At 35.8% G+C, this 15,346-nt stretch overlaps 1 pseudogene; it reads left to right on the top strand.

Annotated features, from left to right (window-relative positions):
* The first annotated feature begins 294 nt into the window (after nt 1-294).
* LOC108363935 (uncharacterized) overlaps nt 295-15,346 on the top strand; it is a 115,704-nt pseudogene continuing 100,652 nt past the window's right edge.

Raw genomic sequence — 15,346 nt, 5'->3', positions numbered from 1 at the left:
AACATAACAAAAAAAAAAAAAGATACAGAAACCGTGTGTTTGTAAAAAGAAAAGAACATTACCTCCAGTCAAAGTAAAATTCAAAAATCGTGCTTAATTTGAAAAAAAACATGTCTACAGAAAACCAGGCAGCAATACTATCCGGCACGGATCTTTTGAAAGAAGCAGCCCGAATAAAAGAAATTCGGGGCACCAAGGAATACGATTTATCTTCATTTATAAGGGAAGTGGAGTTAATTATACCACTATTTGGGGAAAACTCCCTTCTACAACAATTTGTTTTTTAACGGTAAGTCCGCAACAAGATACAGGGACCAGCGTTGCAAGCCGCAAGGACTCTGGGCCAAACCGCTAATTGGACGGATATTAAGGAAGAACTAATAAAAAAATTTGGGATAGCTACCACAGCCTGTATCACCAAGCAATCAACATGAAGAATACTAATGTAAGTGAATATTTTAGAAACCTAAGAAATATATTAGACAAATTAAATACTAAATATGAATTCGATGTAAAAAAACCACAAGAATTCTCAGCTTCAACAAATGAATCCATTACGTTAAAGACATTCCTAAACGGAATTCACCCAAATCTGTCAAGCATAGTCTACAGTAGAAATATATCTACATTAAGAGAAGCTTATTATGTACTCGAAGAGACCGGAACGTTACGACAATATGACAAGACTTACAAATACCAAAAACCCAACAGAGATGACGGACAATCATAAAAACAAAAACAGTCATTTCAGAACCCAACAAATAATTTATCGCATAATAATTCCAATACAGTTAGCCCGCAAGTTAACTCTCTACCACATAGACAGAATTCAAGCTACTCTCAACAAACAAGACGTAGCCAAAATTCAAACCGAACGAATCTACATAATAACAATGGCCCTACTCCTATGGAAGTAGACCATATTGCTAATACCTCCAATACTTCAGAAGAACTAAATTTTCAATGTCCAGCCACAAAGTTCATTTAGCGATAATAGAAATTCATATAGGAAATACAACTATCAACTGCATATTAGACACGGGATCAACCACTTCCTTGTTAAATAAGAACCTATTGCCACAATGTAGGAGAACAAAATTACAGAATCCTATAAATTTTAATACCATCAGCGGAAACTTTTCCATTGGTGAGGAAATAATCACTCCCTTGCCTAAGGAATTCAATGAAGACAATCTCATGTGTTGGAAATTAACCAGATTCAATAACAAAAATTTTGACGGACTAATAGGTAAAAATTTACTGAAACCACTTGCAGCGATTATTAATCTGGAAGAAGACTTTCTGCAGATAAATGGGAACAAAATTAAGTTTAAGGATTCATGTCCCTTTAGTTCGGAGGAAATCCAAACTGTGGAGCCACAACCAGATAGCAATATATTGTATAAACTGAAACTAGAGGACATGAACAAAGAAGAAATAACCTTCTTAGGAGAACTTACTTCAAATAATTCCGACCTCTTCTTTCAAGAAGGTAATTCGCTTACCCACACCCATGAAGTACAGCATGAGATAACTACAACGGTAAATAAACCTGTGTATTCAAAAATCTACAGGTACCCTCAAATTCACGAGGAAGAAATAAATAGGCTAATGCGAGAAATGTTAGAATAGGGCATAATCAGAGAAAGCATATCTCCTTATAACTCACCGCTATGGATTGTACCCAAGAAGTCGGACAATTCAGGGAAAAAGAAGTGGAGAATTGTGATTGATTATAGGGCCTTGAACGAAATAACTGATAGTGACAAATTTTCTATTCCAAATATTGAAACTATTTTTGAAAAATTAGGTCGAGCACAATACTTCACAACACTCGATCTAGCTAAAGGTTTCCACCAGATCCGAATTCGTTCGTATGCCCTTTGGCTTAAAGAATGCTCCAGCCACTTTCCAGGGGTTAATAAACTCTGTGCTTAAGGAACACATTAACAAAACATGTGTAGTCTATCTGGACGACATTTTAATTTTCAGTAGTACAATACAAGAGCATAAGGATAGTATACAAAAAATTTTCAATGCCTTAAGGAAACACAACCTTAAAATTCAGGTCGACAAGTGTAAATTTTTCGCAAAATCCACTGAATACCTAGGACATATTCTCACTACTGAGGGAATCAAACCAAACCCTGAAAAAATTGAAGTTATTCAAAAATTAAAGCTTCAACGGTGTTTATTAAAACTAGGCGAATATGACATCAACATTGGGTACATAAAAGGTAAAGAAAATACTCTTGCCGATNACGACCCACAATATACAGACTCATTCTACAAATTAAAACGATTGCTAATTGATACACCCATCCTTATTTACCCGGATTTCAGAAAGAAATTCAGATTAGCAACAGATGCTAGCGACTTCGCTATAGGCGCAGTGTTGACTCAGGACAATCACCCCATCTGCTATGCCAGCAGAACATTAAACGAACATGAAAAAAAATATTCCACAACGGAAACAGAGTTATTGGCAATTGTATGGGGCGTAAACTATTTTAGACCCTACATATATGGTAGAAATTTTAACCTTATGACAGATCACCAACCGTTAAAATGGTTACAGACAAAACACAAAGGGAAGGATATTAATCCAAGACTTCAACGGTGTTTATTAAAACTAGGCGAATATGACATCAACATTGGGTACATAAAAGGTAAAGAAAATACTCTTGCCGATTTTCTAAGCAGGCTCAACGCAGATACAGGGGAGATTTGCGAAATAGACGAAGACCCAGAGGACGTTGACTTAGATAAATAATAATACCCAAATAATACTAACGGACTGTAAGACCGAAGAAATTAAGATAGTCGATAACAAACGAAAAATTTTTGTTAGCCTTGATGACATTAAAAGCTGTTTTATGTCAGATATTTTTAGAAGATATATCAAAGCAGGAAACGTAGGAATATATCCAGAAATCTCCGATTCCGATTACAACATAGTTCAGCTAAAACTTATAGAACTATTGGCAATAGTGTAAAATTCTTCAGGTGCTCATACCATGCGAAAGATATGAGAAATGAAGAAGCGTTTAGATATATACAGAAATACCATAAGCAGGAAACTGGACACGCTGGGATTAACGAAAACTACCATGGCCTGAAAAAATTTATATACTTTAAAAATCTCAAAAATATATAAATAATTGTGATATTTGCTGTAGAGGCAAATATGACAGAAAACCAATTAAGCCAAAATACTTCTTAAGAGATACACCTAAAGATACTAATGAGATAATACATATAGACACTTACGTCATCAGAAAACACAGTTTCATGACAGTCATAGACAAATTTTCTAAACAAGCCACAACTATTTATCTGGAAGATAGAAATAGCATAACACTTATAGAAAAACTTCGCTTATACTTTTCTCTCAAATCAAAACCAAAACGGATAGTTGCTGACAATGAATTTAATTCAACGAACGTAAAAGATTTTCTGAGACACGAAGAAGTAGAAATCCACTTTACAGAACCAAATTCTCATACAGGAAATGCGGATATCGAAAGATTCCACAACACTTTGAATGAAAGATTTAGAATGATTAGTATAGAAAACTCGGAATTATCAGTACAGGAGAAAATATATAAATGCACCGAATGGTATAATAAATCTTTTCATTCTGTAGCCAAAGCAAGACCAATAGATATAGCAAATGGAAAAACAGACAAAGATAGAATTTATAACATCCTTGACACCGTCAAGGAAAGGCAAATCTCAAAATTAAATACAAAAAGGGCAGAGTACCAAAACCCAAACAGGAAGGCTACGTAAAGAACTATAAAGCTGTTAGACATAAATATGAGCCTAGATATAAGAAAGTGAATCTAGATAATATTCACCCAACAAACATAAAAAGAAATACTAAATTTTCAGGTTCACATATCAATACCGATGACAATTCTAATGACATTCTTTATTGCAACCAATGCAACACTAGTAGTCGAAAACATCAATAGCAATAACGGATTCGCTGAAATTGCACTCGAAGACGTGGACATAACATATAGCTACAATACCATATTGCATATTATTGACCCTGAAGAAATTAGATATGTTACAGAAATACTTCAAGAAATTGCAGAAATGATAGCCGATACAAACAACAAACACTTTTTGAAATCAGAGCCAGAAAAAGTTAAATCGAAACTCCAAACAATCACACCTGCTAGACACCCTAGAGGACTAATCAACTTTATAGGAACAGGAATGAAATGGCTATACGGTACAATGGACGAATTTGACAGATCGGAAATTGAACGACACTTACAGACCGTAGATAACAATAATCATGTAATAATAGAAAATATAAATAAGAATATTGAAATAAATCATGTATTTAACAAAACAATCTCGAAGTTGAAAGACGCAATAGAAACCGATAGGACAAAAATTTTAGTAAAATTAAATTCAATATCCAAAGAAGACGAAGAGTTAGAAAATAAACTTCTTTACCTAGANAGACGCAATAGAAACCGATAGGACAAAAATTTTAGTAAAATTAAATTCAAAAGAAGACGAAGAGTTAGAAAATAAACTTCTTTACCTAGATATACTATTAAAAATTAAAATTCTGTTTGATAATTTAGAACACATACGAAATAATTTTGTAGCAGCAAAAACAAATACTATGAATAATAATGTATTAACAAGTGAGGAAATAATTCGCTACAATATTGACCTTTATAAAATGCAAAATATTAAAATAAGCGCAGCTCAATATAAAGAAAATAAAATTATTTTTGTAATTCAAATACCAAAAGATATTAGAAAAATAAAGAGGTCATATTTTGTACCCATACTAAACAAAAATCAAGATGAACTTGTATTTGAAGCCAAAGAAATTCTAAAAATAAATGATACCATGTATGATTTTAACAACGAATTAAACATAAATAGCTTAAAAATCAAAATTGTGTATATTCGGAAATGGTTGTTCGAAAAGAAAAAACAAGCTTATGGAAACTAAAGAAATAAAAACCGGCTTAATAATTGTAATAAATCATTTCAATTCCTCAGTTAATAGTAGTTGCAATAACAGACAACTTAGTTTAAGTGGAAATCAATTAATAACATTCAATGATTGCAAAATAGAACTAAATGGTGAACTTTTTTGTAATTTCGATGATAAGTTCCAAGAACACTTTTTGATTAGTAGCAGCTTTAGTATAAATAATACCAACACCCAGCTTACGTTTGATGAAATAGTGTCTAATCAAATCGAAAACATTCAGCAAATCGAGGAAATTCGATTCCACAAAAAAATTAATTATACCTTCAATGGCATAGCCTTAGCCTTTAGCTTGTTAGCGCTAAGCAAGGCTGTCATACTTTTCACATATAAAAGATTTAATAGCCGTACAGCACAGATAACAATAAAAACTCAGGAGAGTTTTCAGTCAAACGGGGGAGGAGTTAAGTCAACCACCCATTCCAACAGTTCAACCAACTCTAGCAATTAATTGGCAACAATAGCTTAGTATCATATTTCATATAAATAAATTGCCAAATTAAACAATAACAAATTGCGTAATTTAAAATTGCCAAAATCGCTTAGGCGGTTACTGCGCCAATAAAGAAAAGAATTAACATTTACTTTATTCCAGTTACGAAATGCTTTTGTTAAGTTAGCATTTCTTTCACTACAAAATACCTTTTCATATTTCAACAAATGTGGGCTGAGCCAGCAAAATAAAAGTTATAAATATTGTAAATTCGATTTAAGTAGAGCATTAAGAATTATGAGTTCAATAAAATAACTACAAAATTTAAACTCGTGATTTTTTTGTGGGATTGACGAATCAATCCCTTGAGTCGCGCTGAGTTTGAAAGCCTAATGAGACTAGGTGTATGTAGACCGTCACGAAGCAGTTGGGCCAGCCCTCTGCAAATGGTGCGGAAGGCAGATGGCACATGGCGCCCCTGCAGAGACTACAGGGCATTAAATGCCATCACAGTACCGGATAGGTACCCGATACCTTATTTGCAGGATTTTACCAATATTTTGCGAGGTAAGACAATATTCTCCAAAGTCCATTTGCAAAAAGCCTTTCACCAGGTGCCGGTGCACCCGGATGATATACCCAAGACTGCAATATCCACACCCTTCGGTTTATTCGAATTTGTCTACATGACCTTTGGTTTGCGCAATGCGGCGCAACTTTTCAACGGCTTATACACGAAGTTGTGCGCGGGTTGGACTTCGTGTTTGCATATATGGATGACATCTGTATCGCGTCAACAAGTCCAGCTGAACACAGATCGCATCTCCGTCAGCTCTTTGAAAAACTTAAGCAATATAATTTAGCTATCAACGTGTCAAAGTCAGAGTTCGATCGTAACCAAATAACTTTCCTCGGGCATTTAGTGTCATCCCAAGGTATTCTCCCCCTCCCAGAGCGCGTCGAGGCAAACGCAAGTTTGAGAGGCCTTCAACGGTGAAGGATTTGAGAAAACTTTTAGCGGTAATAAACTTTTACCGACGATTTATTCCACAGGCGTTGGATTCGCAGGCGCCGCTACTAGCAATGTGCCCGGGAAATGTCAAAAATTACCGATCGTCGGTCAACTGGTCAAATGAAACGATATCTGCATTTGAGCGTTGCAAGCAATAGCTGGCGAATTCGGCCCTTCTCGCGCATCCGCAGAGCTATCGCTTTGGGTAGATGCATCTGCCACTGCGGCCGGTGCGGCACTACACCAGGTTGTCAACGGAGCTCTTGAGCCTCCAGGTTTTTTTTCTCAAGGAAGTTCGACAAAACACAGCTACGTTATAGCACTTACGATCGCGAGTTAACAGCGATTTATTTGGCCATGCGGCATTTTAGGTTTATGTTACCAGGTAGAGTTTGTCACGTCTATACTGATCATAAGCCAATAACCTTCGCTTTTAGGCAAAATCTGGACAAAGTTTCGGATCGGCAAGCGCGGCAACTTGACTTTATCTCCCAAATAACGAAAGATATTCGCCATGTTGAAGGAAGACACAACTGTTAGAAGAATGTCACAGCTGATTTTCTTTCCCGCATCTCGTCCTTGGAAGTTGTGCATATCAACTACAACGAATTGGCGGAAAACCAGAAAGCAGATGGAGAATTACAGCAGCTGCTTCACGATACTTCGAAAAGCTCCCTTAAACTGAAACTTTTTACAATTCCAGGTTCGTCTAAGCAGCTATATTGCGATTATTCGACGAATTCCATTCGACCATTTGTGACGAAAAATTTCCGGCGTGAAGTACTAGAATCTACACACAATTTGTGTTACCCAGGTGCGCGCGCTGCAGTAAGATTGATGACGCAGCGCTACGCACTACCAGATAGTCGCTTCTTTCACATCAACGTGAACTTAGTGGGACCGTTTCCGCTTAATAATGGACTCCGCTACTGTCTCACTATAGTCGACAGATTCACTAGATGGCCAGAAGCTGTCCCGCTCGCTGACATGACCGCACCCACGGTCGCACGAGCGCTGATTAAAAGTTGGATATCTAGATTTGGAGTTCCATGCGCAATAACATCCGACCAAGGACGTCAGTTTCAGTCCGCCCTTTTTGCTGAGCTCATGAGAACCTTGGGAATAACACATCTTAAAACCACTCCTTACCACCCACAGTCCAACGGGTTGGTAGAGAGATGGCATAGAACAATGAAAGCGGCAATATTGTGCCATAACTACGAGCGGTGGGTTGAATATTTACCGACCTTTTAGTTGGGTCTGCGTACGATGTACAAGCATCCCCTGCAGAGCTGGTGTACGGGGCTACTCTTCGCATTCCTTCAGAGTTCTTTATCGACAATGCAACAAATATCACGTAATCAGAAGTTGTGGTTGAACTGCGAAATTCTATGCGACAGCTAAGGGCACCTGACACAACGTGGCATACGAGAGACAAAGTGTTCGTACATACTGACTTGAGAATTTGTAAGAATGTATTCGTCAGGGACGATTCAATTAGGCCATCCTTATCACACCCGTACACCGGCCCTTACAAAGTTGTAGATAGGTCAGACAAGCACTTCAAAATCAACGTCAACGGCAGGGAAACATCCATCTCAATTGACCGTCGGAAGCTGGCGTATATCTTAAAGGACGACGAGCCGTTGCAACTACCTGTAGCCGATTCTGCTCGGAATGTGTTACCGGAGCCCCCAATGCCGTCCAGTAAGTTAAATCGTCCGAAACGACATGTTGTTATTCCAGCTCGCTATCGTTGAACCTGCGCTGGACTTAGGGGAAGTACTGTGGCAACTCGGCTTCTGAATGTCACAAGAAGTGCAACCGTGTAGGAAGTTGCTAAGAACCCAATCGATGGTAATCACCGCCATTTTGATATTATTTTCTCTCTTCCTTTTTTGGGACGTGCTCCGAGCAGCAGCTTCATCTTTATACTTATCCATCAGCATCAACGAATCCACGTAATTCCAGCATTTGAATTTGTTATTAGAGTTTGTAATATATTGTAAATAAACATCTTGCAAGATTATTAGTAAATTCATATACGGCTTCTAAATATATGTGTGTGTGTGTGTGTGTAGTAACTGCAGCAAATGAAACTGGTTCAGAACTTGCGCTGAGCTAGCCTGAAAAGGGGCGGTACTGGTTCTTCATCTATCACAAATCAATGCCTTCAACTGTCTTTTTAACCGACTTCCAAAAATGGAAGAGGTTATCAGTTCTTCGGAATATTTTTTTTTTTATGTATGATACCGCATAACTTTGGACCACGTCAACCGATTTCAATAATTCTCTTTGCATCGGAAAGGTAGTGTCTCAGGGTTGGTCCCATACAAATCTGCTTTAAATCCGAACAGTGGATCATGAAATATATATATATATATACTTTTTTCTAAGTAGGTTTTTTGCTAAAAATTACTTGTTTAACTTGCAGAACTTGTTCTGAGCTAACTCAGCTTTGATGGTTCTGAGACAGTTCATATAACAACAGTTCCTAGAAAAAATTTGGTTAGTTTTGAGCTGCTTCTAAGAAGCATGTTTTAGAGCTTTTTCTTTAAACAAGCACGCATACAATTTTGTAAATAAAAATACTTCATTTTATATTTAGATAGCTATTTGTTTTGCGCTAATTTACTTTTTGAGGCAAATTGTGTTTTAATATTAGGAACTTAAAGTGTCAGTTATTCTTTCATTTTCTAAAACCGTTATTCTTAAAAATTATTTATATTTGTTACGTATAACGTGTATATATATATAGAATTTTAAATATTCACAATGGTTTTCATGCTAAATATTTTTCGTAAATTTTTTATTTAAGGATGGCTCATACGTANAGAATTTTAAATATTCACAATGGTTTTCATGCTAAATATTTTTCGTAAATCTTTATTTAAGGATGGCTCATACGTGTTATAACATAAACATATAAATTCTGTTATAAAAACTTCAATATTTTTAATCAGAGTTCATAAGTATGCAGTTCTATAGCCAATTAAACTTTAGTATAATTAATCGCGCTGATTTTATATAACTCTTTTTACGCATGCTCTTGAAGGTATTCTCCTATTTAAATATTTTCGTTTAAGATGTAAGATTACACTTTACTACACTAAAATTTGATGGGCTACAAATCACTGATTAACAAGTTTGAAATTTGAAAACAGTTTTTAGAGTTCTATCAAGTTTGCATCACAGTTAGGAATTTGAGTTCAAATGGTTTATGGAATATGGGACATAGTANTTAAGATGTAAGATTACACTTTACTACACTAAAATTTGATGGGCTACAAATCACTGATTAACAAGTTTGAAATTTGAAAACAGTTTTTAGAGTTCTATCAAGTTTGCATCACAGTTAGGAATTTGAGTTCAAATGGTTTATGGAATATGGGACATAGTACTAAATAAAAACTTAACGAAAAATATTTAAAATGAAAAACATTGGAAATTAAAAAAAATCACTACATATCCACACATTTCGGGTGCTCAGAGATATATTTAGGTATGTACAGTGTCGGTAAAATCAATAGCACCCTCATTTCAAAGTGAGATTTTTTACCACTTTCGGTTATTTTTTTTTAAATCTGATTAAAAGGTAAAAAATTTAGATAAAAAACCGTTAAATTTAACGTTGTTTTGTATAAAGTTTTAAAACATAGTTTACATGATTTTGTTTTAAGCATGATCATTTTCTTTATGAAATGATGATGAAGATGAAGATGAAAATGAAGATACAAATAAGGATAGAATGAAATATAGATATGAAGAGGGGAAATCTATAAAGTGATAGCGATGATGATAAACTTGAAGGTTTAGTTATGCTATGTCATGTTGTGTTGCTCACCTGACCTCACCTCTATATCAGTAGTTTAATTTTAAATGAAAAAGCATTAAAATTTTGGAAAGTGAAAATTCCAAACACAATTCGCAATTATTCGTAAATTAGAGCCAATCTGAAAAAACGGAGGGCATGTCCGGACTCGCCGATCTAAATATTCCACAGAAATATGACTACCGTTTTTGAATATTTCTGAAGTAGATTTTTGTGGACCTATCCCAGCTTTTAGTGGTAACGTGTTCTAGAAGGCATAGCGTTATAATGCCTTCGAATTTTTTCGATTTTTTTAGGCATTACCGGTAATGCAAAGTAGAATGTCTTACAATATTTTACTTATTTCGCTTGTTTGCTTCATTTAAGGGAATGCAAAGCAGAATGTCCTACAGTATTTTATTTGCTTCGCTTATTTGCTTCATTTCGGGGAATGCAAAGTAGAATGTCCTACAAAATTTTATTTGCTTCGCTTCTTTGCTTCATTTCAGGGAATGCAATGTAGAATGTCCTACAATATTTTATTTGCTTCGCTTCTTTGCTTCATTTCAGGGAATGCAAAGCAGAATATCTTACAATATTCTTATACCCGAGCGCACTTGTGCACAAGGGTATTATAACTTTGTTCACATAACGCATGTTTGTAACAGGCAAAACGAATCGAGATAGATATAGACAAATGTATACATAAATGATCAGAATGAAAAGAGAAATCGATTAAGTGGTGACTGTCTGTCCGTCCGTCCGTCCGTCTGTGCACACGATAACTCGAGTAAAAATTAAGATATCTTAACGAAACTTGGTACGTGTTCTTGTTTCGGGCGTAGGACGGATGGTATTGAAAATGGGCGAAATCGGACAATAACCACGCCTACCTCCCATATAACGGTAATTTTCAGAAATACAAAAACTGCGATATTTTAGTAACTAATGAAGATAATTCACTCAAAATTGATACTTACAATAAATCTTAGACGAAAAATAAGAATATTAACATTTTTTTGGAAAATGGGCGTAGCCACGCCCACTTATGGTTACATGTGTATATCTAGGTAACCGCTGCTCCAATTTCTTCAAACTTGGCACAATTGTTGGCCCTGGTACAGCATACCAAATGGCCGAAAATTTTTAAAATCGGACAATAACCACGCCCCCATCCCATATAACGGTAGGGCCAGGAAATACGTTTATGATAAAATTTTGGAAAATGGGCCTGGCACCGCCCACTTATGATCACGTATATGTATCACGCTAACCGTTCTAGCAATTTGTACCAAACTCGGTATGGTTATTGTGCTTGCCACATAAAAGCAAACCATTGAAAATTGTTGAAATCGGACTAAAATTACGGCCGCTTTTCATATAACGGTAAATTTCAGAAATGCTTGAAATTTCAATATTTCGAAATTTAAGGACGCTAGTTTACTTAAAATTTATACACCCGGGCCTATCATGTAGCAGTAGCTTTCGGAAAGGTGGAAAACATATATTTAATACTTGCGCCGGGTATTTAATGTTCGGCTCCGCCCGAACTTAGACTTTCGTACTTGTTTTTTACTTAGGTTCTTTGCTTCATTTCGGGGAATGCCATGTAGGCCACTGTGGTGTAGTGGTAAGCAGTGCGCGCTTCCACGCCGCAGCACCCGGGTTCAAACCCTGGTTAAAGCAACATCGCAAAAAAATATAGAAGAAAGGTTTTTTCTTAACAGCGGTCGTCCGTAGGCAGGCAATTGCAAACCTCCTCTCATTTTGCGCATTTTGTTTTTTTTTTCAGTAGGTGGAGTAGGAGTGGAGTTATTGCGAAAACTTCATTTATCGTCCGATTTGCTTCAAATTCAAAATACATATTACTAACATCAAGAGAAATACACCTGCAATAAATGGACCCGATAGGTGGCTCCAGAGCCGATATATTTATTCCAATTTCCGTATAAGCCTATGAATGTCTGTTTTGGTTTCACCATCTACTATCTATATATTAATACGCTAACGAAATCCCATACAAATCTATTCCAATTTGAATGATTCTTCTTTTGTTCGAAAGGTATTGCAAAGGGGAGGTGCGCATTTTGTTTGTTTTTTTCATTAGGTGGAGTAGGAGTGGAGTTATTCCGAAAAACTTCATTTATGGTCCGATTTGCTTCAAATTCAAAACACTTATTACTAACATCAAGATAAATACACCTACAAAAAATGGACCCAATAGGTGGCTCCAGAGCCAAGTTATTCCAATTTCCGTATAAGCCTATGAATGCCTGCTTTGGTTTCACCATCTACTATCTATATATTAATACGCTAACGAAATCTCATACAAATCTATTCCTCCCTACTGCTCCTATGTTTCTCAACCAATTTGAATGATTCTTCCTTTGTTCGAAAGGTATTATTTTCCGGTAGGTGCCTGATTTGGTTTCACCATCTATGAATTTTTAAATTATTTAACAGAATGTATATTACTCCCCCAAACAATATATGTAGGTGAGCTAGACGATTAACAGGTACTGATGGACCTAAAACACTTCCCAGGCAAAATGAAAAAGTGTGTGAAAAAAGTGAAGTGGTCGAATTTCGACAACGGGGCGATACTAGTTATTATTAATCTCGAAAACTACTGAACGGATTTGTCGACATTTTTTTATAGAGGTATTATGTTTAGGCCTGCGAATTTCTATAGGGTTGCTATCTGTCTAAAAAAGTATAAGATCCGAACCGTTCGTTGCATTACAGAAAATGAGGTGTCAAATGAAGGCTCTTGGCCTCTAGATGTCAAATAATGTATTATTTTTTCAGTAGAGCTGCCACCATTTCAATAATTATAATATCTTCACAGTTAGTTGTGACTAAAAGTGAGGTACAAAGTGAAATGATACGATGTCCGAATGTGCAATAAGCTTCTACCTTTTTTAATGGGGTTGCCAATTTTTTTAAAATGACTACCTTACATATACATATGAATTTTTTGTTAATGAAATCAGATTGCACAGTTCATTCAATTTAAAACAATGAGGTGTTAAGAGCTTGGCCTATAGATGTGCAATAAATTTTTATTTTTTCGTAAGGGTTGATTGAAAAGTCGAAAGGAAAGAGGGCTCAGAAATCTTTAGTGTTAATATTTAAGCTATTTTTGAGGTGTTTAAAGGAGACGGGTATCAATCGATATACGATTGAAAAGCTTTATTCAGAACTATATTTAGTAGGGTTGGTACATGTTTAAAAAAGCAAATTCACCTTGAATTGTGGCAATTAGGTAATTGAAATATGTATTTTCTTGTATCATCTAATCTTCCAAACCCAATACGCTTGAGTAAATATCGATTTATCATCGTGAGCTCCCCTACTATAATATTTTATGCAATAAGGCATCTTTTCTAACGCTCTAATATGTTTTTTTTTGTGTTTACAGAATGTGTTTTTGTATGCAGTGAAAATTTAGAAAACTACAAGCAGGAAATATAATTTTTTCTACTTATGCAATCAGCAAACGGTTCTAAGTTAAAAAGGAATTATAGCTCTTGGCACCAAAACCATTGTTGGCCAGTCTAATAATTTACAAAACATTAGAGTTATAACAAATAGTTGCAGTTATTTACATTTGATATAATTTTTAAGGTCTTCTGCAACACAACACCACAACAGGCCCTTTTCGAAAGCTTGGTCGCCTCTTTAGCAGCTGTCTTCGTCAGACAACGAACTCCTCGACTATAAAGTTCGTGTGGGAACAGTTGGGTGGCTATCTGCCTATTGGAGCTGTTGGTCCAACATCAATTTCTTCTTTGATTTCAAAAACTTACAAACTGGGTCCAACTCCTCTTGTTGACATATACTACGATTTAAGTTACGGTCGTCGTCCTCAAATATTATTAATAGTAAGCGGTCCTGGAACATCGGCACCAATATTGGAAGTAAGACGGACACTTGAGTACACAAATTTATTTGGTCATAAAAAGTATATGTTAACGTGCTTTTTAACGTTCACAGAATAATATACGATGGCTGGGTCCAAAAGCACCACAATATGAATTTAAGCACGGAGAATACAAGCAGCTTAATAACGTACTAGACGATTTTTTGCCCAATGAACTTTCGTTTGATCAAAAGTCAGCAGAAAAAGAGGCAATATCAACTTTTATAAAGGAACTGAATAATGTGAGTATGAAGTTGATGTCATAATATACTTACACCGAAAAAAAGTGGGAAAATTCTTCTAAAAGGGGGTGGGTTTGTGGGGTTAGTGAAGGCCTGAACTAGAGATGGCCGCCCACATCACTATATGTTTTAATTGATACAAATACAAATGAATGGATTTCACTTAATACATTTAAACTTAACCTTCTGTGGTATTTAAACCGATCCTCTGTGGTGTGGTGGTTAGCAGTGCGCGCTACCATTCCGCAGGAACTGGGTTCAAGCCCGGTTCAACCCAACATCAAAAAGTAATAACTAAAACAAGTTTTGCTAATAGCTTCTTATAAAAATACAACTGCCGTTCGGTGTTAGCGAAAAACTGGGACCCGTTGTGTGACAACCTCAAGGCCCACGCCTCAAATTGGATGAGAAGCTCTACCAAAAACTAAAATATGTCTAAGCGCCAATCTATTATTATTACATATATTTAAACACAACTCTTTCAATGTCTCCAGTATGTTGTTTCTATTCAATTAACAATGCAAAATATAAAAACTTTTATAAAAACTCCGTTCTGCGTTGGCGAAATTCGGGCCGTGCTTCCAAAAATAAATCTAATCAGTCCAACTCCAGCTACACAGTATTTCGCGTCCAACTTCTTTCTGCGTTGGCGTTAATTAGTTGATAAGTCTGCATCATTTCTTCCAATAAAAACGAGACGAAAGCTAGCCATTTAGTTTATTGTACCTCAGATAACATATTACGAATTAGTCAATAATGATAGAATACAAAATTGCGCCGTCCTGGCGGCGACAACATTTCTGAAGTATAAGTAAACTAGACCTCTAGATACTCGAAACTCGTTCATATCTCAACTGCTCAAATGTTTGTTCAAAATTGAACAATTTCATAAACAAA

Source organism: Rhagoletis zephyria, unplaced genomic scaffold (genome assembly GCF_001687245.7).
Source record: "Rhagoletis zephyria isolate East Lansing unplaced genomic scaffold, Rhagoletis_zephyria_1.1 Rzeph_scaffold_01415, whole genome shotgun sequence".
Lineage (NCBI taxonomy): Eukaryota > Metazoa > Arthropoda > Insecta > Diptera > Tephritidae > Rhagoletis > Rhagoletis zephyria.
Note: the sequence above shows the minus strand (reverse complement) of the source record. Positions and strands in the feature narration are given on the sequence as shown.